This window comes from Cyprinus carpio, chromosome B4 (genome assembly GCF_018340385.1).
Source record: "Cyprinus carpio isolate SPL01 chromosome B4, ASM1834038v1, whole genome shotgun sequence".
NCBI classification, from domain to species: Eukaryota; Metazoa; Chordata; class Actinopteri; order Cypriniformes; family Cyprinidae; genus Cyprinus; species Cyprinus carpio.
Genome location: NC_056600.1, coordinates 35,451,992 through 35,478,892, shown reverse-complemented (window position 1 = coordinate 35,478,892; position 26,901 = coordinate 35,451,992). Strand labels below are relative to the sequence as shown.

The following is a 26,901-nucleotide window of genomic DNA, read 5'->3' as shown; positions in this document are numbered from 1 at the left end:
AATCTGTTAATTGCAGGCTTTTACAGTACAACACAATACAGACAGTATACACAGATAATAATTCATAATCACATCTTATTCTAATATCCTTCATGTTTTACTTGTTACGTTTTTTAAGCAGCTCAAAGGAATTGCTGACAATGTACCCTCAGGCCATCCAAAATCTTTGAGTTTATTTCTTGCTCAGCAGAGGATCCTCTGCAGTGAATGGGTGCCGTCAGAATGAGAGTATGAGAGTCTGATAAGATGATTAAAAATTATCAATAATACTCAAGTCTATAGTTGGTCATCTGGAGAAGACAAAAGCTTAAACAAATCCATCAAGATGGATTCCAAAATATGACTTCCAAGTCACTTCTAAAATATGAGTTCATAATCCATAATAACGCTTCTTCCATTGAAAACAGTCCATCCGCTGTTGTCTCTCGCATCCAACCCACAGACAAGATGTCTTTTTCACTGGAGGTTAAAAGCATCTTATTGATGGATTTGTTCACAGACAGCCATGAAGACAAAGCAAAGACCACCAAGGCATAACATGTATGGCTATTTGTTCAGCACTCAAATAAAAACAAAGTTGTTTTTAAGGCACCTCAGGCAATGTCACATCACAAAAAAAGTCAAAACTATGTTTATTGTTTTAGATTTGTTATAAAATTGACTTTCATCAGCTGAAAACAGCACAGACCTTAATATATTGGTTCATAAAAACAAGAATTAATTAGAAATGAGAAACTGATATTGTGAGCCCAGCACTATAGCGTCCGCACAGCTGACATGTTTACCTGCTCTAACTGGGAAGGGTTGACACACACATCAGAGTTGTTGACCTTAAGACATTGGCAAAAGCTCAGAAATGGGTTTAGTTTATCATGTGCACAATTTATAATTTGAGGGAACGAAATAGTAAATCGTGCACATGATTTAGCCTACACTTTTTTTTTCCTGCATGCCATGTGCCTCCGCACTATCATTCACCAAACGCGCCATTCTGTATTTTGTTTGTGATTTTTAAGTTTAGCGATCCAAAAGAGTTAATCTAATAATCATTCAGACAAAACTTTGGTTCAAGAATGAGCCACAACGCTGACTTGATCTAATCGCTAGCACACCATGAACACATGTGAGTTTACGTATTCCTCTTATCAGCAAGACATATCGGGCCGATGCCGATATTTACATTTAAAGCCATTATCGGCCGATTCCAACATCTGTCCGATAATACTGTGCATCCCTAATGAAAATTATTATATTCAATAGCTTCTACTATATTCTTAGTGATATTTAGTGCCACAGTTTACTAGGAAGTGGTGATTTTGTTCTCTGACTATCGCTCTTCAGGACGAGTAATTGCTGTTAAGTGAAATGACAACGAGTGTGTCGCTCTGATTAGCAATGCTTATGGTGTTGAGCCTGTTGGTTAAGTCCAGTGGTACAGCAAAGAGGAAGGCATGGAGATTTTTGTCACCTGCCCTGCCATAATAAAGACATACAATGAACACATGGGTTGAATTGACTTATCAGACATGCTCGTCCACCTAAACAAATGCCCAACAAAATCAAAACATTGGTACCTGCCTCTTTTTGACTATGTTTTGGATTTATCTGTGTGCAATGCCTGGCTTCTCTACAAACAAGACTGCAGTACTTTGAAGGAGAAACCGATGCCACTCAAGCTGTTCAAGACAACTGTGGGCCACACCCTTGAAGGTTTACACAAGATGAAAGCTCGAGTTGGAAGACCACTGCCCTTACCAAAAAGTAGTATACTTCAAGTTTATTTTATTAAGTATACTTAAGTAAAGTTCAAGTATATTTAGACTTTTTGTAAGTATAAGTCAGTATACTTAAATTTCATTTTAAGTATATTTCTGAGGAGTACATAAAGCCCATTTCTGAGAAGTACATAAAAAGTAAACTAAAAGCATACTTTCCTATTTTTAGTTTAAAAGAAGTATACTAAAAGCACACTTGAATAAACTTCTTTTTCGTAAGGGTGTGTACCTCACCTCTACCTGCAAAATTGCAATGGAAACGCAAACGGGATGCAACACCTGTGGCAGATGTCCGCTTTGATAACACAAGCCTCTGGCCTAGTTGCAGGTCCTGCCCAAAAGGAGTGTCAAGATGGAGGTGTGGAAAATGTGAGGTGTTCTTGTGCATGAACACAGCTCAGCAGCGCTTTGTGGCATATCACATGAAATGAAAATCAACGTCACAAAAAAAGTGTTAAGTTGGAAGTGTAGAAGATGTGGAGTGGAGTTTTGTTGTATTTAGATGAATAAGGTTTTGTGGGCATATCAACATCCATTGTAAAATCAATGCCCAAAATGAATTTCAAAATGGAATCGGAACTGTGAAGTGAAATGGAATTTCAAAGAGCTTCATCAGCCCAGTGAGATTCCATCGGCAGAGAACTGAAGAGCTGGAACTGTCCTTTTCATGAAATATGAGGAAGTACAGAGAAAATGAAATGCCCTGGCTTGAACTCTGTATAGATCATCTTCCCAGAGGTATGTTTTATGTTTCGTCAGTGAAGACAACGCCGAAAAATATTCGTTAACAAACATTTTTTCTGTGACTAAGACGTCTCGTTGACGAGCTAAAACTAATATCTGATGATAAAAACTATGACAAAATTTATGCCACGTCTTAGTTAACAAGACGAGACGGGACTATAATGTTATTTGAGGACTACCGGACATTCAAAATACATCCTATAGGCTAAGTAACTCAACAAACTTGTTTTTCAAAATGCACGTCCCTGTCACTGGATTGCAATCGGATGACGGGCGTTTGCTATCTATTCTCAGTATGGCAGCTGCAGTGGATGGATAGGCTACCAAAACATGAACTAATGAATCTGAAACAATGGCCTCAGCATCTGAAGGAGTAGGGATAAGGTGACCAGACGTCCCGTTTTTCCTGGGATTCACAATTCATTGTTGATAGTGAAGGTGGGATAGGTGGAATCGCGCTGATAGAAGTGCTCTCTCGCACGCACGCTCCACTTCTTCAGTTCTCATATACAGCGCGTGATCAGTTCTCAGCGCTCAAATACACACACAGCAGTCCAAATGTCTATCGTGCAGAGTATCTCACGTAAATACAGTAGGTTATGGATTAAGTGAACGTGAACAGGTGGGTGAGTCAGTATTACATGCATGCCTTCCTTCTTAAAGGGACAGCATTCCTAATTAAATATCTATTTGTGTCATTAATGTTAATCAACGAAAGATGTTAAATAAATGTATACGTGTTAAGTAAACCTACTGTATCTGAAAAATGAGTTTAATTTGTATCTCTACCTGAAAATGATAATTGTCAAAATTATTTCAGTTTTTCCAAATTCAATCCTTGATTCAAATGTCTCATAAGCTTCATTGATTTGGTCTAAAGAGACTCAACTGACTAAGATATGACCAAGACTATTAAGCATTTACGTCATAAGACAAACACTAAGAATAAATAAAAAATGACTGTCAAAATTAACACTGCCAGCTGTGTGGGGATTTTGTCTCCTTCCAGAAGCTGGCAGAACTGGAGTGGCAGCTTCTCGTCACTCAAAATCATCTCCAGCAGCGTAGGATCCTGTCTCAGCTGCTGCTCATCCAGTCTCAAGTTTGGCAATTCCATGACTCAGTCCCTTAGAAAATAATCCACGCACCCGTTGATGTAAGTACATCAGCTTGCCCTCGTGTGCCTGTGCAGGAACAAAGAGCAGAAGTGGAGGAGGAAGAGGTCGAGGGTCAAGCAGAAGAGCAGCTAGTATAAAAAATCCAACCAAGTTGTACCTGCTATCTCAAACAGCAGGTGGACCAATTTGGAGGTGTCATACATCGACCTCAACCCTCAAGTAAGCCATGATCGTGCCTATAATGTGTACTTGAGGCGGTGTAGGGAGACCTTCACCTCAGTGCACACGTTTACTGCCTTTAAAAGGAAACGCTAATGCCTGTTAGCGGATGTTTAATTTTTTATCTTGTGTTTTTATTTTGTAAAGTGCTACTGAATCTTTTTGTGCCTTTTCTTTAAACAGAGTCCAGTAACACTTTAAAAGGTTCCCCTTTTTTTAATTTTTATTTTATTTTTTTTGGAGTTTGTGAAGTACTACTGAACTTTCGTTTGCCTTTTCTGGTAAGAGAGCTGAAGAACACTTTGAAAGTGTTTTTTTTTTATTTTTGCAAGTTGTTTTGTGCAGGAGCCCAGATAAACAATACATTTAAACCTTTATGTAATCTATTTATTGTTTGATATATTTCATTTAGAATATAAAGTCTGCATATGGCTCATATATTGGCGGGGGCCAGAGAGTAGTCAGCTGCATTTGCACTAGCTGTAGATGAGAGAGGGAAGACTGAGAAACACTGTAATTGTAATGTCTGTTTTGGGGTTTTGTTTGTTTGGGCGTCTGGAGCCGCCCTTGGGGGGGGTATGTAATGTCTGTTTTGGGGATTTGGTTCATGTTCTTGTTTTCATGTCTTTTATTTTGTAGTTTGATTTATGCTGTTTGTGTCATGCTTCCCTTACCCTCTTGTCGTCTTGCTATTGGTTCCTCTTGTTCATTGTGTCATGTTCTGATTGGTTTGTCTTGTCATGTGATTGATCAGTTATGTTTACTCATTGGTTGTCTTAGTCATGTGTCTGTTTCCCATTGGTTTGTTCTTGTCATGTGACCTGTATTGTTTGTTATAAGTAGTCATGTTTTTGCCATTTGTGCCTTGTCATGCATTAACGTAACGTTTGTAACCTGCTGTCGGAGAGTCCAGTCTGTTTCATGCCAAGTCTGTTCAAGTCAAGGCTTTGTTTATTGTTTGTCTGTTCAAGTCTGTTCAAGTCTTTGTTTATTCTTGGGTTCATCGCTACACTCGCCTTAAGTGGACTGATCGTCACAGTAATAAAGTGAATTACAATAGTCTAAACGAGTTGTTACATAAGCATGGACCACCGTTTGGAAGTTACTCTGTGACAAGAAAGGTTGCACTTTAGAAAGTTGATGGAGATGAAAAAGCATGATTTTACAACAGCACTGATCTGTTTGTCAAATTTAAAGTGATCAAAGAGAATACCCAGGGGGGTATTCCAGAAAGCTTGGTTAACTTACCATTTGATAAACTATAACCTCTGGGTTGATTTACCCCAAACAGGCATACCATGAGTATGTCGGTTCCAAAACACCTGAGAAGAGTTAGTTTAATCAACCTCTGACTGGTTACCCAGAGTTAATGCGCGTGCACGGTGCATGTATAAAGACATTTTCAATGGATCGCCGATTTCACGAGTCACCATGGAAACTCAAAGTGAAAAAAAGAGAGTGGCGTATTTCACAGAGGCGGAGTTGGAAGTTTTAATGCATGCTTATGAGGAGTTTAAGCCAATAATATTAAAAAGAAGCAATACAGCTGCATCGGCTAAAGCAAGAGAGTTGGCTTGGCAAAAAATAATGGACAGAGTAAATGCGTGAGTGTATTAAATTACAAATTTGGTATTGGCTCCCGTTTTATTGAAATGCAAAATAATGAAGTATGACTTATACATCCTTTTGAATATGTTAAATCACTATGAAAGCATTTACTTTTCCTGCCATTTATTTCTTTAGCTTGAAATAATAATGTATATTTCTTATTTAATAAGGTGTAATCTTTCTGGAGCCACAAGAACTTTAAGCCAAGTCAAAATGAAACACAAAAACATTCTGCAAAGAGGTAATGTTTGATTACACAATTACTGAACTATTATTATAACAGGATTTAGTATATTCATTCTGTCATGCAGCTAACAGAAAGAAGACTGAAGCCCGTCTAACTGGCGGGGGGGCACCACCACCACCTCCCCTCACCCCATCTGAGGAGCTGGCTCTGTCCGTTAATAAAGGGCGACCAGTGGTTGCTGGCATTCCAGGGGGCAGTTCATCACACATACTATGCACCACAAGTGATGGTGAAAAAAGGGTGAAATGTAAGTTTACCTCTATGATTTGTTTTCATTTTTTGTCCTGATAAATTACTATCTCTGTCACTTAAAGGCTTTTTGAACAAGATTAATTTTTTATGTAGGCTTATTTTATTTAACTGCATATGATGTATTATTTTCTTTGATAATATTGAGAATTTAACGGGTTGTGTGTTCTTATAGATACTGATGGACGGATTGTATTATTGGACTCTCCAGAAAGAACACAGTCTGTCACAAAAGTGTAAGTGATTTGTTGTCAGGTACTTTTAGGGTTTTTTTTTTTTTTTTTTTTTTTTTTTTTTTGCGGCCAAATAATGTATACTTGAATATTTGTCTTGTAGGATGAAGATGATGATGACGATGAAGAGACCACATCTGCTGTGACAGAAGTGGACAATGCTGGTAGATCCACTGAGGTATGATGCATACCATTATGTGTATGGCCCCTTTTTGCATTAGAGTAACAAACTGTCATTGTCCTTTCATAGTACATACCTAGGGATTTGCCCACAGATGAGCCTTCAGCCTCAGCACACAATCTAAGCAGGGTAAGAATTTGTGTCCATGTGTCCATATTTGAATTTTATTGTCTGACCAAACAATCTCATTTATTACATTTTTTCACCTTAGTTGCCAGCAAAGGAGCTGTATAAGGTCCATCTTCAAAAACAAATAAGAAAAAGTGACATGGTGATGGACCTTATACAGCTTCAAATGGAAGAGAAAAGGCTCCTCATTAAAAAAGCAGCACTTGAAATAGAATTACTTGAGAATCGCCTTAAGGTGAGAACTTGTCTGAATATTAATTTGTTGCATGTTAAAAGTGGTCTGTCTGTCTGTCTGTGTCTGTCTCTATCTCTATCTATCTATCTGTATGTATGTATGTATGTATGTATGTGTAAAGCAATATATAAAAAAAAACATTTTAATGAATTTTACTTTTATTGTTTTTCAGGAAATGAAGAAATAAACTGCCTGGCAGACCAGTGCAAAAAAACTAAAAGTAATTTTGACACATCCTGTCTCTCAAAAGTCTTCCGTCTCTGTTGGCCTCTAAAATCTGTCGGTGTTCCTCTGGGCCATCTTCCTCAATACAAGGAGGGTGGCTCTCTTCTCTTATAGTGGCAATATTGTGAAGCACAACACAAGCCACAATAATGTCGCATGCCCTCTCTGGACTAACCCGGAGCCCACGCAGACACTGAAACCGAGATTTGAGGATCCCTATAGTCATCTCCACCTTGGCCCGTGTTCGGCTGTGAGCCAGGTTAAACCGTGTCTGTGGTCCAGGCTCAGGTTCAGGGTAGGGTGTCATTAAATAGGGCAGACAAGGGTATCCTCTGTCCCCCAGCAAGTAACCATTGTACTGTCCTGTAATGATTGAAGTGTACAACACAAATATAGTAAAAACGAAAAAACAAAAATTGTATAAAGCAAATCATACCCTGCTGAAATGTCTGGCATAATGATGACTTGCGGAAAATTCTGGCATCATGCACAGATCCTGGCCATTTTGCCTCGACATTGGTGATGATTTGGGTTGCCTCACATATTACCTATAGTTAGTGGAAAAAGTAATGACTTTGATGATTTTAAGAAGGGAAAAAAAATTAAGTTGTTACCTGCACATTGATACTATGAATAGATTTCCTATTAACATAGTCTCCCTCATTTATTGATGGAGCTTTAATAGGAATGTGAGTGCCATCAATGCACCCAATTACATTTGGAAACCCTGAAACAGAAAGTTATGGAAGTATGAAGTGTGTGCATAATGAATACATGTATAGATATTAATAATATGACTAAATATTAAATATGCGTCATATATTTTACTACAAAGGACAAACCTGCCACTCTGTGGAATTCGTCTTTAATAACAAGCAGAGGTTTATGGCCAGGGAACTGTACAAACGTGGGTAACAACTGTTTAAGTGCCAGACACACTGTACGAACGGCTCTACACACAGTTGCCTTTCCCACATGCTCTGAATCGCCCACACTGTACAAAAAAGGCCAGACGCAAAAACCTAAGTGCTATGCACAGAATGTTTTCTGTGCTAAGCGCAGAGCCGCGGTTTGTCACATTTGCGATATGCGGTTTTAAAAGATGTGTTAAATAAACTAATGAATCTTTTGAAAAACGATAACGCTCTTTTAAATATTCATTAGGGTATGCAAACACATCAATACGCGGTCTTATAACCCTCTCCCGACGAAAAAAACCTCGTATAATTTGTGCTTCTACGTCCACAGGATCCTCGTCAAAAGGGCACGCCATGCTCACCAACCTTCTGAAACGAAGTTACACTGAAACATAACCTGCTCTCGAGCAGGTTATCTTCAGAGAGTCAGTTGCTATGGTTACATACATACCCAGAAAGTTACCTCTGTTTTTGGAACCGAACGTTGAGGTTATCCACGAACTTACCCTTAAACATACCCAGGTATGTCACATAACCTGCTTTTTGGAATACCCCCCAGATTTCTAGCACACTGAGTATCATATGGGGCCAGAGAGCCACAGTCAACATCTAACAATCAAATTTCCTCATGCCCAAATAGAATTAATTCTGTTTTGTTTTTGTTTAAATAAAAAAAAAAAAAAAAAAAAAAAAAAAAACAGGAAGTGCAAAAACAGGCTAATCATGGAGATCTTTCGTAGTGCAATTTTTATTCTTTTACTGATTTGGTGTTATCAGCTAACACAACATGAATAAACTTATGAGCATCATATGAGACAATGTTATAAGATGTTGTTATTACGACGTGGTGAAAAAAAAATAAAAATAAATATATTTAATGTGCGCTATTAGGCACATATCCAATTGTTTGTGCAGAGAGTGGAAGCTGAAGCACGCGTCAGAACATCAGTTGAAAAAGATTCAAATACGCTGTCGTTTTTGCTCATAAACGTAAGAATAATACATTGTTCGAAACTGTAAAGGGTCTACTTTTATTTGTGTGCACTCACAATATCAAAACGAATCATTTGCATGCATTTTTAAGCATTGCAGTTTAAAACAAGTGATTTAAGCCATTGAAACTCAAATAACAGCACTATATGCTCAAGTGTGATTTTCTGCAATGGGGTCGGATCGAGGTTGGGTCATGTTCACACCTTAAACGAACTGTAGCAGAGTTCGTTTGGAAGCGGACCGAGACCACATCTTCAGCTGGGTCTCGGAGCGGTTGTTTGGTCCGCACCAGGGTGTGATTCACACCTGACAAAAAGATCGGCACCAAGTGGAGAAACAAACTTGAGTTCGATTCAATCGAACCAAACAAGACAGGTGTGAATACACCCTAAAAGGAAGCAGTGAACTTAACAGCATAAAACATAACAGAAAAAGAAACATAACATAACAGAAAAAGAGCAATCTGATTATATCCTGCAACATTTCTAAGCTGGATAAAGGCTGTTCTGTAAACAAAAAGTGATTATTAAAAGACTGCTGACAATACAACACTCTGCTTTCAAAGTTCTTAATTTTAATATCTCTGTTCTGCAAGAATTTAATAGAAGAAAATTACTAGTCATAGAATCTATGTTAACATTAATGCACTCCACTAACATGTAGAGATTTAGAGTTTGTCAGGTTGTGTAGGAAATATAATACTGAGAATCACATACAAAGCTAATGTTTATGACTCTGATGCCGGGTTCACACTGCGTAATTTTCAAAGCCGTAGGGCCGCTGCTTTTTTCACACTGCATGACTGTCTGGGGTACAATTTAGTTGCTGTTGTGTGCATACTACACGACGGACTTAAAACTCTGTCTGCTCTGCAAACTATGTTTCACAACCAAACATGTGAGAAGTGATGTGGGAAATAATGTAAGAAAAGAAAAGAAAAGAAAATGTAGCCTGCAAGAAGTTTGCAATACAAGTTGTAGGTTTGCTGGTGGCAAAACAAAAAAGAAGAATATGAAGAATAATATATTCTGGTTGCTTGGAGAAGCCATGTGTGCTGATGTTTTGTTGTAGATCCATGACTCCACCCTCTGAACTTTCTCTTTTTCTTTGCTAACACACTACGTGATTGTCACTCGTGTGAACCAGCAGTGATTTGCAGATTTCGGGCATTTTCAGCTTTTTCCACAAAACTGTCAGCGATCGGAGTTCAGGGCTAAAATCATGCGATGTGTGCCTGGTATTAGCAGACCTGCAAACCTGTATGCATTTTTACCTCAAAGTACTCTGGTACGATTTGTTACCCTAAACTATGCAAAAATCTGGTGACGTCTCTGTCCATGCTTACTCAAATCAAGCAATAACAAAAGATTCAGAGTCTGACCAATCAGAACTTTTTTTTTTTTGGTTTTGTTTTAATAATTTCTGTGTTTCTTATTTCTCTCCAAACTGGCTGAGTAGGGCTGCCCTCGACTAATGTGGACTAATTGCATGTTTTATTGATGAACTCGACTAATGTGGACTAATAGCTATGCATTGCCTGATAAGCGCTCAAGCGCATGCATAAAGCTTGCCACAGCACACCGGCAGAAGTAATGATTATGAATGTCAGGGAGAAACAGAAAGGAGGCTGCATTAACATTTTAATAATTCATTGATGAACTAGTGCTTTCTTTGTTCTCGGTTTAAGAGATGAAGTCAGTTTCATATGGATTACATAATCAGAGAATATTTGTCTTTCATTTATTTTAAAGTAAACATTTTGTTCTCGGTTTAAGAGATGAAGTCAGTTTCATATGGATTACATAATCAGAGAATATTTGTCTTTCATTTATTTTAAAGTAAACATTTTGATCTCTATAGATATATTTTTAATTGTACGGCAAAGATACACAGAGTTTTGCCCTCAAGTTCACGGAGACAGCAGAAAGCGCATCCTGTTTGCTTTTGTTATTTTACAAAAGTGCTGTTTTGTTGTTATTGTGAGTGCACACAAATAAACATAGAGGCTTTACAATTTAATCTTATCTATATGAGCAAAAATGAGGGAGTATTTTAAGAGCAAGTGACTGCACTGGCGCCTCCATCTGTCCTGCAGTGATAATTTTTGGTTTAGTGAATTGGGAGAAATTTTGTTAGGATTTTTTTTTTCTAGGTTAGTAATAGATTGAGTGGCCATGTAAAGTTGCTGCTACAAACATATTTCAAATGATAAGCCATATTTGAGGTCGATGAATGATAGTTGAGTGTTTGGATGTACTGTATTACCACAAAGACCAGCCATTAACAATATGTCCGTCAAATTCTGAGTGACTTCGCCAATCTGGATTTATTTATTTTTTTTTTTTTTGCGACTAATACATTTTTGGTCGACTAACAATTCGTTGACTATTAGGGGGCAACCCTAATAAAGAGCATTTGAAAAAGCAATGCATGTCAAGCATCTTCCTCTCTAATGATTTACAATGAGAAGCGTTTCTAAACCTGTTGTCCAACAAAAGAGAACATTATAACATACTACACAAGTCAAATGTTTAAAATAACTTCACTTTGTGATCTGATGTGGATTCTTGTCACAGAATGTTGCAGAAAATATATTCTGCACTGTAAAAAGGCTATCAATTAGCAATGGATTATAAATACACTTAATTAATTTTAAAATAGCCAAGGTGGTTTCAAGAACACAGATAAATCATACATTAATACAGTCGGGTGTTTATTGTTTTCATGTTTCATCATTCAAAATGTTTCTATCTTTTATGCAGTTACAGTTGATTTTATGCTTGAGGGTGCTTTGAGTTTGAATGAAACAGACATCAAATGTGTTAATAGCACTAAATAATGGCCAATCCATAAAAATAGTACTTCTCTCAAAAGAAATTTGAAGTAGATGTATGATCATCCATGTTTTTCTACAGTGTACAGAAGTGTATTGGATTTTTTTTTTAATGGCATTTTAAATTGCAAATAAAAAAAAAACTGATGTGCCAAGCAATTAGAATTAAACCGAACCGAAAAAAACTGTGGTTAAAAAACCAAAGTATGTATTGAACCTGGGACTAACTGTATTGTTGCATCCCTACTGTACAAATATGTGTGTACTATCCTTTAAAAAAATATTTAACATTAAATCTTGCATTTTGCACTTACGATCTTGACACTAGCCCTCAAGGAGCTTCAGATAAAAATGTAGCTATCTAGGAATATACAGTACGAAGAATCCCCCTCAAACCTTGTGTCCCATCCTGTAGGGCTGTGCGATTAATCGAAATCATAATAAAATCACGATTTGAGCGTGCGCGATTTCTAAATCGGTTTATAGCACGATTTTCCGCGGTCCTGACCTCCTGCAGTATGCTATCCGATCCAATCAGGATGCAGCGCACCTAAGTGGAGCGCGAGAACAGAACAGGCTGGGCATATGCCTAACTCCAGGTTCACACACACTGTCTGTGATGCGTATTTTTTCCGAGCCCATATTAATGGATCAGAGCGTTCACAATGCTCGCAGTAAAAGATGTGAACAGAAAAGGTTAGAAATCGAGAGGTGCGAAAAGAATAAATATCTAGCGCATGAGCAAAGAGAGAGTTGTGAGTGAGTGAGTGAGAGGAGACATGTTTTAAGTGCACGCACTTTCTTCGGATGAGAGCAGCGTGTATCTGAGTGCGCGTGTCTGGTTTTGTGACAAAGCAAAGGAAATCTGCATGCGAGCGGATAGATTCATGCTCGCGCATTATTTTAATGTGCTTTCGCGTTACAATAACGTGCTCTTGCTGCTTCTTCTGCACCGCATACACATACTGTATACACACTGCAGACGGAGTACGTGTGAACCTTGGGCAATAAATATATTTCAGCACCTGAGGCACCGCTACAATGAGCTCTATGACCAATGCATGGCAAAAAAAAAAAACCCTGGACACGGGTTTTATTTTTTTGCCATATGTCTCTAGACATTTTGTTTGACATCTTTACTTAGTGATTATTTTGTCTGTTCTAGAGGCATGTTACAACTTATTGATAAAGCTCTCATTGGTTTTCTTTTGGAAATATGTTTAAAATTTATACTGAATGCATTTATGACTGTAAAGCATGTCTGTGTGTGTCAAAATCATGATTAAAATTGAGATTTAAAGTAGTCTTTAATCAGCACATTAGGATTCACTCAAGAGAGAACTGTTTTATATGTCATCAGTGTGAAAGGAATTTCACAGACAGGAAACACCTAAAGAATCATGTAAGAATTCATATCAAAGAAGACTTTCATTTGCCATTACTGTGGAAAGAGTTTTGCACTTAAACACTCACATGAGGCTTCTCCGTGGAGAGAGAAGTGTCTTCTGTGTGTGAAAGGAGTTTCACATATCATAGAGACGTGAAAAATCATTGATAAACTCATTCTGGACAGAAATTAAAGTTTTGAATGTGTAAAGATGTGAAATGTGAAAATCACCTGCACATGTATCACAATATAAAAAAAATTCAGATACAAATGGAAAGTCATGCATATGAGACACCTTATTGTTCTTTTTGAGGAAAGAGTTTTAAATGGCTCAGCGATCAGACAATTAAGTATCTCTGATACTTACTATATACTTAATACTATGATGAGATTCAGGATAATACTTTGAAATTAATAAATTGCATAAGCTATCACTTTCTTGGGTTTTGTAAGTTAAATGTTCACGTTATTAACGAGTTTCAGCGTTTTCACTGTTATACGCTAGGCCCTATTACACATCTCCTGAATGAGTCTAGAACGTGCGATCAAAAACACAGACCAGGAAGATGCAGAAATGAGCGATCTCATATGTAATCATATAATGGGATCTTCAACACTAAACCGCATATAAATGAAAACTGCCTAATGTTTCAGAGTGAAATGTGGATCTAGAAAATGGTAAAGGCCTGTGCAAGCTTTGGGATGCTGATGGAAGCCAACTACTGTATCTTTGCTTTGATAATAGGTGTTTTCCGGGTCCAGGTTGCATAAGGGCTGTGTGGTGCAAGGAAAACACGTAAATGTAGCTCATAGGGATTTAATTATATTCATAGAGAATTTTAATAATCACTGTTTTACATCTGACCAAATCAAAATGGACTACACCAGATATTACTAACCAAAGTATAGTGAAAACACTATCTGTTAACAAGATTGCCAATTAAAAAATGAACTTGTAAGCACTGAAACACTTGATACTTGTTTTAAAATTGTTACGTAGTCTTGATTGGATTTAAAGAGATGTACATGACACATAAACACACACATTCGCACAAGTCGAAGAAAGAAAGGAACAAATGACTTTTGAAAGAATATATGAAACTAGAAAAGCACAATGTCAACCACAATGGGTGCTGGCTTCTCAGTCACATGGTTACTAGTGTTCCCGCTCTTGTAGAGTGTCATTTAAACATGATTTCCATAACGAGATTGATACATTTTTACCAAAAATTTATATTGATATTCTGGGAAGAATTCTTCTTCTTCAAAGACCTACTAAATCACATAAATTCCATAAACTGTTCCATAGCTATTCATAAAGCCTTCAGTCAGAAGGTCAGTATGAGACTTAAGGCGTGATTTCCCCTTACCTAAGGGAATCACTTAAGGGTGTTGCATATAATCCCTTAAACACTTCCCTTAGCAAAGGAAAACCGTTAAGTGTTTCACGACAGCGACCAAGGTTTTGCCATTAAAAAAAAATCGACTGTTGCCATGGTCACGTTATTTGTTAATGAAGATAGCGGCTTAAGTTTTCACAGAAAACAATTCAAATTGATAATTCACTCAAATCTGAAAATTCTGGAAAATCATTTACTCCCCCTTACGTGAGTTCAAACACAAAATACTTTTATTCATCTTTGGACAACAAATAAAGATCTCATCATTTCTGTCCATGTAGATGTTTTCAGGTACTAGTGTGAATAAATATATATTTAAATGCAGAAAAGACAAGATAATCTATGCATGATGTTTTATTGGTATCCAAAACGATGTGAACATCAAAGCGCTAAACTCTCATGCATTGTGAGTTTCATTCATACTCAAAGCGGGAGGGCGCTCTCGTGCTGAAAGTCCAAACCGGATTCATAGAAGTAGCCTATCTTATAAGCTGAATAAAAAGCAGAAATGTAAACACAATAAACTCACAACTGCAAAAACACATTGTTTATGTTAGTTTTTCAAGTCATCTCCAGGTAATATGTAGGATAATACAGGAATGAAATATTAAGGAATATAAACCTGGTCTCGAGTGTGACACACTCACATTTGAAAAGAAAAAAAAAAGTGAAATTAACGTGACATACAGCTAAGTATGGTGACCCATACTCAGAATTCATACTCAGACCAGTTGGGGGTTCCAGTTGGGGGTTGTTCAAGGGCACCTCAGTCGTGGTATTGCCGGCCCGAGACTCAAACCCACAACCTTAGGGTTAGGAGTCAACCTCTCTAACCGTTAGGCCACGACTTCCCCCTAATTATGAGCTAATTATGTGCTTTATGTAGTTTGAACAATGTTTATATTTAAATAAATGCATAAATTAATTATTTAAGGGGTGATCTTAAGGGAAAATTACACTTAAGGTGCTTTATGCAACCGGGCCCTGGAATTCATGGCAGCTTTCATTGGCCAAATCCCGCACATGAGACCAACATGTCAAACAACCATTCACAGTTCGTTTCGCTTAGGGTCACGTTTCGAGGCATGAAAATGTCGCCACAGTAACAGACCGGTGTATAAAACTCTCATATGTATTTGAAAGATTCTATGCCACGAACTTTAAATATTTCACATACTTTTGAAACTCCAGTGTTTAGTTGATCCTGATAAGTTCTCGTCGTCACAGCTGTAAACACAACAGCTTTCTTCTTTCATGAGGGGGTTTGGTGCCATAGCATCTTTGTTTCCAGGCGGAACATGACACGCACGTCTCCCGGGAATCCTGTAGAATTCAACCAATCCGATGACGACTTCGACACTCCTGGGGCTCGTTCTTCATAAGTCATTATTACATTGCGCTAATCAGGATCTGGCTAACTCGGTTCTTTGAACGCACCTGTTGTTGATGATTAGTATGGCTGGATTGAGTTATCTGAGATAATTGCGCGTTCATGGGTTGGTTTAAAAGGGGTTATTTATGATACTCGAAACCACGATCAGCAGTGCAGTGATTGGCAGGCGGCAAGACAGCAACGTAATGACATCATATAATAAAAAAAGAAACCTGACCAAAAACTTGACAAATTTCTGGACTTTAATAAGGACACAGCCAAGCGAACAAAACTAAATGTTATAATAGATAAATGAAATGTGCACTGCTTTTATTTTAATTTACATGATTCCCAATTATTTATATTCACGATTTCTAATATTTGTACAGGCTTTACATTTTTTTTGTTTCAATGTAGTAATTAGCAATTCATGTTATTTTATATTTGAAGAGATTTGTTATGTGACAGCATTAATTAAAGTTTCTTAAGGGTCAAGATCATGTTATCTGCATCTCCTGCGCTCCATCAAGCCACTCCCATAACAGCGGTCATCACTCAAATTAATGCATGACTCTACATTACCTATATAGCATGTGTGTAAGACTCTAATACAATTATGAAGTAATTATTTTACGATGAATAAATCTTTCAGTGAGTAAAACTGGCTGTGTTAAAGACTACATAACGTTATTATATTATCTTTACATACATTTTTTAATTATTATTTTAAATTATTGTCCCTGGATAAGTAGGATGCTCTTGTAATAAAGTAGCAGAGGCTGGGACAGATTTTAAGTATCAATTCTGCTTAAAAAGATTCAATCTAATCCTGTTTACATGAAATAAGCTGCTCCCAAGCAGGTTTAAACTTATGGACCTGTTGCTTTGACAGCAACTCCGGGATGAGCTTTAAAGATCCAACCAATCCAAGATCAAGCCAAATCATCAACAATCAAATCCAGCTAACTTAGTTAGCGATGTACGAAGAATGAGACCCTGAAATGTTTCCACTTTTGTGTCCCATATGCATCAGACGTTTAGCCAACGGTCCGTGGGCGTGACGTCTGAGGCTGAGACTAGGTACGATGTAGTGTAATCATGTACAAACAAACACTGTGTAATACCAACTTGTGCAGCCTAGTGTTTATGCAACTCTATGTTTAAGCAATTTTTTGAGCACCAACTCCCACCTGTGGAAAAGGTAAAATCGCCCGCTCCCACGAGATTTGCGTTGGGGATCCCGCGGGCCTATAATCCCAATGCAGGCCTCTATTTTGCATTGCTTTGACGTTTATTCTCTTTAGGTCCCACCTTCTTGCATGAAACCAAAGCGGTCATGTGTGCAAACATTGGTCAAACATCAACACCAATTTCTCGTTCACTTAAGTCCCTCCCCTTTGAAGCTCCATTTTCAAGCATATGACTGCTTTGTTGCTTTAGGTTCCCATTATGTGCAATTCTGGGGAACATAAAAACATTTTGAAAAATTAAGCAAAATTGAGCAATACTGTGTCTAAAATGTAACACAATTTAAACGTTTATTTATTAAACTGTTGTACAAAATCAATGTCGCATTTGCAATCGTGCTATTCTCAACAAAACGGCACTCGTGTGATAATGTTAAACTATTTCATATGATATAAATATGGGACAAAAGCTCATACAGAGGCATTTTTTGCACCAGTATTTTGACATTTAGAGACATATAACTGCATTCTATAGGCGATGACTATGGGCAGGAAAATGTTAATGCATTTTCAAGATTCAAATCCAAGCTCGTGGAACTTTCCCAACCACCCCCCCCAAACCCACACACTTAAATGAATAAGCAATTGCAAATATTATAGGCTCAACAGACCTTTCAAGTTCATCTTCCCCCTTTTCAGTACAGCATGTGTTCAAAATGTAAAGAAATGTTTAGATTTCTTCACTGGCCAGCGGATCAAACCAACCACTGTGGCATCTTTGCTCCAGAAGCTATTACAAAACATCCTTTTTTTATAAAAGGTTATATTAATTTTGTTTGTTATATTATTTATTAAAGTGGAAAGCAGTTTACCAAATTATATAAACTAACATTGTTACTAAATACTGTAAACAATGTTACTTTAAGTAATTATGTGTAGTTTATAGGGCTGTGACGAGATCTTGCGAGATCCGATGACGATAGGTGACGATATCCTCATGCAGACCTTTCAGATATATTTGCATTAAGGCTGAGTTATACTTCTGCGTCGGACTCTACGCTGTAGGCTATGCGTCAGTTTTTATTTATACTTCTGCGTCACTGTCCTTATCGACGTGCAGTACACATGCAAACCGCTAGTCTGCAGTGTCCACGGGAATGTTGCTGGTGTAACCCGCAGTACCACGGCAAAAGCTGAAGAAGAAGAGGCTCATCAGAGAAGCATTATAGCCGTGACAGCTGCAAATAAATATCAAATATTTAATTTATAATTTAAAAATACAAAGAGGAGAGAACAACGGAACAAGAGAAGATGGCATTCTTTCAATCTCCACAAGGACTTGTACCATGGCAGATCAACATTTTTGGTCACGGACAACAAGTGATGTATAATGCTATGTAGTATAATAAATAAGACACTTATGTTCTTTGCTTTGTTTTATTTTATATAAGAGGTTGTAACATTCAAATATATTAAAGTGCACATAAACACACACAAAACTCAAGTACACACGAAGGGAGGGGTTCTAGCAGACCAATCACAGTGCTTGCAGTCCGCGTAGAATTGACGCGCTGTTAGATGTTTGGAGAGGTGCGCCTCAGGCTATGCCGTACTACACAAAGCCTATGGCGTAGGTTTGACGCAGAAGTATAAATTGGGCTTTACACTGGCCCTTTCACCAGTGGTATGTAATGTAAGGCAGTGGTTCTCAACTCCAGGCCTCGGGACCCACTGCTCTGCACATTTTGAATGTTTCTGAATCTGACACACTCAGTTCAGTTCATGGATCTCTCTCCTAATGAGCTGATGATCTGAATCAGGTGCGATAAATAAGGGAGACAAACAAAATGTGCAGAGCAGTGGGTCCCGAGGACTGGAGTTGAGAACCACTGATGTAAGGCATGTAAGATATTATGTTCACATCAGGCAAGTGGCCAAATGATAAGCGGGAAAATTACGCAGTAAAGTCCTTATCCAGTCATAAAAGAATTCACAGTTTAATGTGGAATGTCACTGAATTTCTCAAAATTTTGAATTAATTAACCAAAAGTAGGTCATTACACTTCAGATCAAATCACGATATGAACTAGTATCCATAAATATAAAGCCACAAAAGTCGATTTAAATATGAATCCTGCATGTTCTGCCGGTCTCTTTTAATGAATTGCGCAGATGCGTGGTTAACACACACACACACTGAAGCGCGCGTGACGCTCACGGTGATTTCAGCGTCTGCCATCTCACTAATGAGGACGTAAACACATGAACAACATCTCCAGAACTGCTCTGAGAGAGACTTCATGAGCATTTTACCGTTTGATTTGTGTAAAGTTAACGTCATATCACATACACAGAACTGTAAAGGTATTCACAGCAACCCGTCAAAAAATAAGTGTCCGGTTTGAAATAACGACAATAGAATGTACACAGCCTACTACTACTACTACTATTACTACTTAACATTATTTTAAAGTTATAATCAAACAACAGTTCTTCCATGTTTTAATTTTAATAGTAAATCCCCTTTGTTTTCCAAAAAATAAAGTTTGCTTAATTAAATGATAAATGATGAAATTAATGTTTTATGCCTTCATTTGATAACCAGAAAAATGTAAATACACAACACAGAATTTCTGAGGGAAAAAATTAAATGAATAAGTTAAGTTGTGTTATGCATTCAAATAGTTAGACATGCTAAAACACAGAATCTGGTAACAATAAAAAATATAAATAATATGGTGAGGAAAAAATAAGGCCCTAAACATGTATTTTTTGTTAAACTTTTAATAAATTAATGTGAAAATGTATATACTATTAAAAAGGAGTTGAGAAAAATTAAATGGAAAAAACTTTATTTATTAAAGTGGATATCAGTTTACTAAATAATAAACTTGACTGACTGCTACTTTAAAGGGATATTATTTTGGTGTTTATTATTTATTTTTATGTATACTATATAATTTTGTGCAATTACTTGCCTGATAGTTGAGTTTGTGGCAAAACCTTTTGCAATGTTTACATGTTGTTTATACCTGCATAAAATTTATTAAAATAGATGTTTAATTTTATAAAGTACAATTTGATTTCAAAATGCACCTACATTTTTTTTAATTTTTTTTTTTTTTGCAGTTTGTGTTTTTCAGTTGACTAAAAGACTATTTTTCCCTATATATTTCATCATTGAGGATTTCTTTAAAAAAGTTTAAAAATCTTGTCTATTCTCGTGAACCCAGTCTCGTCTCGTCTCAAGGGGTAAGTGTCTCATCACACCCCTAGTGTGGGGAAGTTGTGGCCTAGTGGTTAGAGAGTTTGACTCTTAACCCTAAGGTTGTGGGTTTGAGTCTCGGGCCGGCAATACCACGTCTGAGGTGCCCTTGAGCAAGGCACCGAACCCCCAACTGATTGCTGGGCGGGGGAGGATGAATGATTGATGCTGATTGGTGTGTGTGTTCACTGCTGTGTGTGCACTTTGGATGGGTTAAATGCAGAGTATGAATTCTGAGTATGGGTCACTATACTTGGCTGTATGTCACGTCACTTCACTTAGTAGTTTACATGCTCAAAAACAATTCATGTTAAAGTTCGGTGGGAGATTGCAGAGAAAAGTTTTTTTTTTTTGTGAGGAAGTCCACTGGTTGATAATTTGCATTTAAGAAAATAGAGAAATTCAGTTTGTCAAAAAATAATGTGAAAATTTTAATGTTCATTCACCTACCGTTTTTTGTCTACCATATTTTAGGGAAGTATGTGGTTTCAGACGCAGCCTCTGTGTGTGTGTGTGTGTGTGTGTGTGTGTGTGTATAGAATATCATATGCATATGATGATGCATTTCCATAGTTATTAACATAACTTGTGTTGGGTGCTTCTTTCTAAGTCTCTATCTGTTGAATGTGGTACAAACTTGAACCTTTTTCTGTTATCTGATAACCCTTGAATGTTAAAGTGTATTCCTGTTGACCAGCCGTGTTGTGCTGAATCTACAAGTAATGTGACAACTTTAAAGTGGTCATATGATGCTGCTAAAAAGAACATTATTTTGTGTATTTGGTGTAATGAAATGTGTTTATGCGGTTTAAGGTTAAAAAACACATTATTTTCCACATACTGTACATTATTGTTTCTCCTCTATGCCCCGCCTTCTGAAACATGTCGATTTTCACAAGGTTTATCTCTCTGAAAAGTGACGTGTTCTGTGATTGGCCAGCTATCCAGCGCATTGTGATTGGCCGAATTCCTCAAGCGTGCGATGGAAATGTTACGCCTCTAAACATATTGTGATGCCTTGTCCGGCCGGTGCTTCGTTGTGAAAAGATAAGAGACATTATAATAATGATATTTATAATGATTTGTTGTAATGTTTTTTTTTGGTAGTGTTTTATTTTGGGTGGTTTAGATTTATTAGTTAAACAGCGTCACATACCACGGCCTTGAGTGAGCAGAGGCGGGCGGCATGAGAACGGTGCGGCCGGCAGATTCTACAAAGGAATGTACCTTGGTCATGCAGCAACCACATGTGACGACCCTGGGCTGGACTCCGCTTCGTCCACGGTGGAAGCCGATCTGGCGATCCACAGTGCAAAGTTGATGTATTTCCTCAGCGACCAGCACGGATCAGCTCCAGGCATGACGAAGCTGATATCGTCCTCTTTTGGAAGACCAAACAAAGTAGTTTCGCTTTCACAGTGAAACACACAGCTTCCATACAACATGGCGGCAGCGGCAACAACAATACTACAACGAGAATAAAAGGTACAACGGCTTTCTTTGTGTGAACATCTGGGCAGCATTATGCTAATCTTCCCACAAAGTGATGTAGATATGTGGGGGCGTGTTAGAACAAGCCGTTTTAAGGGGGTGTGGACGAGTCTTAACTTTTATAAAGAATATCTCTTTGGATTTGAGACTTTAGTCTTTGCAACTTTACAGATCTTCTTCATGCACCAAGAGCTTGTAACACTCCAAAGAGAAAGGAAAAATTGAAATCGCATCATTTGACCCCTTTAACTCACTCCTTTGTTAAGGAATTAAAAGGTATTGTAACTTTGCTTTATGATCAAGTTGGAAGCTCCTCCAAGACCGAAGCTGCCTATCCCTCCTGTAGGGGAAGGTTGCCATTTTATTTTGTACTCAATGTTTATCCCCATTTTTGGTTAGCAATGGAGTTGAGGACAGATTTTGTTGTTGATTTCTTTTCTTTTAATTTAATAGGTTATTTGGTACTCCTCCTGTTAGTTAGCTGCTGTTTTGTTTGTTGTTTTGGCCAGGCCCTCTCCCGAAGACCATTATTGCTTCCATTATCTTTTGATGGACTAAAATAAATTGTTTAAAGGGGGGCTACAATGGTGTTTCATGTATTCAGAGTTGTTCACAGTGTTAAAGAGATGGATTCTCTTGCTAAACATGACCAAAGTTTTAAAAAATAATTTGGACGAATGACAGAGAATTTCTGTGACGAAAATCTTACTTCTGTGTTGGTACAAGTTTCGGCTGTTTTTTTTTTGATCGTGGATCTAATGACGTGTTCAGCTTCCCAAAGAACCCAGCGTTACACGAACAGTGGATGCAGTTTGTTTTTCCGGGGCAGTAACGGAGTGTAGCAAGTGTGTTTGTGTGTTCTCGTCATTTCAGTGACGACACGCCTCCAGGAGCTTGGCTTTTTCCGGAGAGAATCGGAAAGCTGTAATTTTCTTTTATAAATATGATAAAACTAAAGACTTTTTGGAGATATGAAGGATGCAGTACTACTCTATAGGTACTCAAGATTAACATGAGATTAGGTGAAACTGTGTATGTTATGTACCCTTTAAGTTTGCCAATTCAAGTAGTTCTGGGGCAGAGGACTGGAGTGATTCCTCCACGTTTCATTTATTTATTCCTTATAAGTTTTAGTTAAAGAAGACATATTATGCCCCTTTTTACAATATGTAATGTAACTCTCAGGTATCCCCAGAATGTATCTGTGAAGTTTCAGCTCAAAATACTCCAAAGATCATTTATTATATCATTTTGAAAATGCCTATTTTGAGTGGAAGCAGAAACATGCTGTTTTTCGTGCCTGTCTCTTTAAATGCAAATTTGCTGCTGCTCCCCGCCCCCTTTTTAAAAATAACTGTTTTGGTTCTGATTATCATGTTTATCACTGAAATCTTGAGTTTTAAAACATTAGTTTAAACTTCGGTTTTCTGAGTGCACACATCTAAAGCACACGGACAGAAACTAAGTTCTCATTCACACACAAGTTTACGTTAAAAACACACGAGTTACAAAAACAGTCAGTTGTGTCTGTGAAGGTAAACAGCTGGGAAATAAATAGCTTGTTTATTTTAGATCTGTGTGGCAGCAGCAATATACAGTAAATAAATCAATAAATCCTCTGCTCTGTTGTCTCCTCTGAGGCTGGGACTCTAAACAGTGTTCTGTGCTCGTCTGTGAGCAAAACATGCTAACTGTTCTGTCTTTGGCTGCAGACTTTCACCATGGCATTAAAACTGGTCGCTTGTGAAATCAAAATGACGGCACCTTGGGTGGAAGCTTACGGATTAAGGGGCAGTAATATTATAATGAGATCCCTTTGCAACGTCAATAAGGGAGTGAAATCAGACATGCTGGTTGCTTGCAGAAAAAGGCATACCAAAACAAAGTTACTGGGTTAATCTTTTTCACATTTCCTTGGTTGGTAGATGCACCAGGGACCTGATAATAGCACTTAAAATCTGGAAAAGTCAGATTTTCATGATATGTCACCTTTAACCTGTTACTTCCACTCCCAACCCTAGACCTGGGGAAAGGGGATGTAACAAATACAAAGGCTGAGGAAGTTATGGTAAATTTGAAATCTATCTATCATAACTGTCATAATAATTTTTTTTTTTCTTTTGGAAAGTCATTAAAACACTATGATGGACTTTTTTTTCTCTTTGTTTTGCTATTGGGGAAAATGAGAACAAATAAAATATATTTGAATCATTCCATGAAACCGGTACGATGTGGACATACACATTTTTAGATTTTTTTACCAAAAATTACTATCAGTGTGTGCCTGGGCTACCACGCCGAGCTACTTAAAACTATTGGCCTATGACTATGTATGCCTGGGCTACCACGCCGAGCTACTTAAAACTATTGGCCTATGACTATGTATGCCTGGGCTACCACGCCAACTGGCTTAAAACTAGTGGGCTATGACTATGTGTGCCTTGGCAACCACGCCAACCGGCTTAACTCTAATTAGACTCGCACTGTGTGTAATGTTAATTAACAAATGGATATACGTTGCAATCTGATAGATAAAACCCCAGCACCCACCTGACCAAATATCATTAATTTAAGTCATTTTATAACTGTTGTAACTTTCTCCACATCAGTTAAGTAAAAAAAAACAAAAAAAACATAAGTACAATCTATTGTGTTTAGTGTGACCAGGGCCTCACTGTGCAGATATAGCTGATGTGAAGGATGATATTCACGTCAATGTGAATGAAGTACTAAGTAAGTTTTATTTCTAGAGCACATTCAAAATTCAGCATTACACTGACCAAAGTGCTGAACAAAAGCAATAATAAAATATAGCAAATTCTAAAATAAAGTAACATTTAACATTTTCACATTCAATTAATAGCCCGGAAAGGTGAGAGAGTAAAAATGTGTCTTAAGTCTGAAATTGAAATTAGAAACAGAAGCACTCCTAATATCAGGTGGCAACTGTTTTCACAAACTTGGAGCAGCAACTGCAAAGGCTCAGTCTCCTTTCAATTTACGTTGTGGGACATGTAATAGAGATTTATTAGAGGATCTGAGAGACTTAGACGTTGAATGCAAATAAATAATATCAGAAATATAAGATGGGGCTTGTCCATTTAGAGCTTTGAAAACAATAAGTTTAAACTGAATTCTAAAAAACACAGGAAGCCAATGAAGGGACACTGGAGAAATATGTTTGCATTTTTTGGTGCCCGTTAACAGTCCCTGAACCATCTGCAGCCAACCTAATGAAGATTGTGGAAGACCAACATATAACGAGTTACAATAATCCAGGCATGATGTGATAAAAGCATGAATGAATTTTTCCAGATCTTGAAAGGAAAGTGTTGATTTAAGCTTATAGATGATCCTCAGTTGATAATAACTATTTTTTACAACTGAGCTAATTTGTTTTTCAAGACAAATCTCAGAGTCAAAGATAACACCTAGTTTTATTACACGAGACTTAACATATGGAGCGAGGTTTTCTAAGTTCCCAGCAACAGAATTTCTAGTTTTAGAGGGATCAAATAGAATCACCTCAGTTTTATCATTGTTGAGCTGCAGGAAGTTATTTGACATCCAGCATTCTATATCCTCAAGACAGTCAATGAGATATACAATATACAGATTAAAGAGTAATGGCCCCAAAATGGACCCCTGAAGGACCCCATAGAGAAGAGAGGCAGATGATGAGATAAACTGGACAACAGACACTGAAAATGACCTGGATTTCAGATACGACTCAAACCATCTAAGTGCTGTGCCCTTTATGTCCACCCAATGTTCAAGGCTTGACAGAAGGATATCATGATCAACTGTATCAAAAGCAGCGCTCAGATCCAATAAAACCAAAACTGCATTACTGCATTATAAACTGCATAAGTTAGTTAGCTGCCATGAATTCCAGACCTTCAGTTCCATGTCATCAGCCTCACAGGATGACCTTTATCCTCATCGCTTATATTACCTGTATAATACAGAAATTACAAGCACGCAGGGATTTCAACTTTAAGAAAAACCTGTAAACATTAATCGTAAATGACAATAATTGGGTAAAAGATACAACAGAAACTACAGATATACAATGCTGCTAACTGAACAAACAGAAAAAAACAACATTATAATACCTAGATCTAATTCCCAACTAAGGATGATTGCAGATGAAACATAAATAACTTTAAGTGCTCAAAATAACAGCAAGAACCGTAATATACAATCTAGGTGCTGTCCTTTTTTAAAAGAAGTTTAGGAACAAATTGTGTCGTTTTATTCAGTACATTTTCAGGCTAATTGAATAGAAAAACTGAAAATCTCTCATAAGAACACCAGTTGATCTTGATTTCATGGAATTTTCTGTATGCTACATTCCAAAACCTTTGGGCATGTCACTGTCCCAAACGAATTAAAGAGTTTGGGTTTTCCATGAAAACGTACAGTAACATTGATCAAGACCTCAATAGATCCAGACCTTAGTGATCAAGACCTCAATAGATTTGCTCTGCTGGATACTGAATGGTCAAAAGTAGGCTTCAGTCCATAGTGATTCACATTCAGTGGAGAAGAGTAGCTGCCTCTGTGCACAAAGTGGTTTCAACAGGAGTCCTATCCAGAATGTTCGGATTGGTATGTGTGGTACGCTGCAAAAACTCTGTGAGAGGGCTCCTGTCTCTCTGGCATGTGGATACTAATCACAAGTTAATAAAGTTTTATCATTTTCCATTGTTATGTACTCCCAATGAGTATTTCTTATAAACCCATGTCTCCTTGCACTGCATTAGTAGAAATCCATTTGCAAAATGCTCATTTTGTGCTAAAAGCTGTACTTAATAGGTACAACATAGTCAGTTTTGAAGCAGTGGATGAATACACCTGGAAGGTAAGAGAAGTGTGTTGTTTTCTTCCATCACTGAAGTTATCCTCATTTTTATATGATGGATAGCTGGATCACTAAGTTCATATGTTACAGATAATATGCTTGAATGCTGCAACAATTAATGGAGCAGCAACAGCCCTTAGTTTCTTCAAAGAGACTACTAAACAATATGGTGTACCCTCAAAGCAGTTTCAAAAAATAAAAATAAAAAAAAAACTTCACAACAAGAAAC

General features: G+C 37.4%; 1 long non-coding RNA gene across 1 annotated transcript; it reads left to right on the top strand.

Moving 5' to 3' along the window:
• Window positions 1–5,867: 5,867 nt before the first annotated feature.
• On the top strand, window positions 5,868–6,748 carry LOC122137285. The gene is made up of 5 exons (XR_006154742.1): window positions 5,868–5,958; window positions 6,136–6,196; window positions 6,297–6,371; window positions 6,444–6,503; window positions 6,586–6,748. It is a non-coding gene; the product is annotated as an uncharacterized LOC122137285 (long non-coding RNA).
• Window positions 6,749–26,901: the final 20,153 nt, after the last annotated feature.